Source organism: Penaeus monodon, chromosome 29, assembly GCF_015228065.2.
Source record: "Penaeus monodon isolate SGIC_2016 chromosome 29, NSTDA_Pmon_1, whole genome shotgun sequence".
Classification (NCBI taxonomy): domain Eukaryota; kingdom Metazoa; phylum Arthropoda; class Malacostraca; order Decapoda; family Penaeidae; genus Penaeus; species Penaeus monodon.
In genome coordinates, this window is record NC_051414.1 from 9,683,745 (window position 1) to 9,684,084 (window position 340).

The window sequence follows — 340 nt, forward strand, 5'->3', positions numbered from 1 at the left end:
CACCAAGAAAAAGCAACAAAGAAAATGAAAGAAAAGAGGAGAAAAAAATATCAGTTGTCACGTAAATCTATAGATGAATGATCAAATGTAAACAAGAAAAATCTCGTCAATTCTCGCCGCTAAGTTTGCTTGCATTGCAGATGACTCGAAAGAATAAATCAGAACTAGGGATCGTGAATTTACATATGGATTTGGTGTCAGTGTCTACATTGTCTTTGATCTTATGCAGTTGATCTGAAGGATAAAGTTTGCTTGAATTTAGTAATGCAGCAGTCTCGCTCTCCGTTTCTCAAGGTTGATCTGCAAAGAAGATTTATGGTAAAGTTAATCGTATCGTAGG

The 340-nt window shown here is 35.6% G+C and overlaps 1 protein-coding gene across 1 annotated transcript in view; it reads right to left on the reverse strand.

Annotated features, from left to right (window-relative positions):
* The window catches only part of LOC119591727 (balbiani ring protein 3-like), a gene marked incomplete in the record, with an annotated part of 83,966 nt that overhangs the window by 3,299 nt on the left and 80,327 nt on the right, over window positions 1-340 (reverse strand).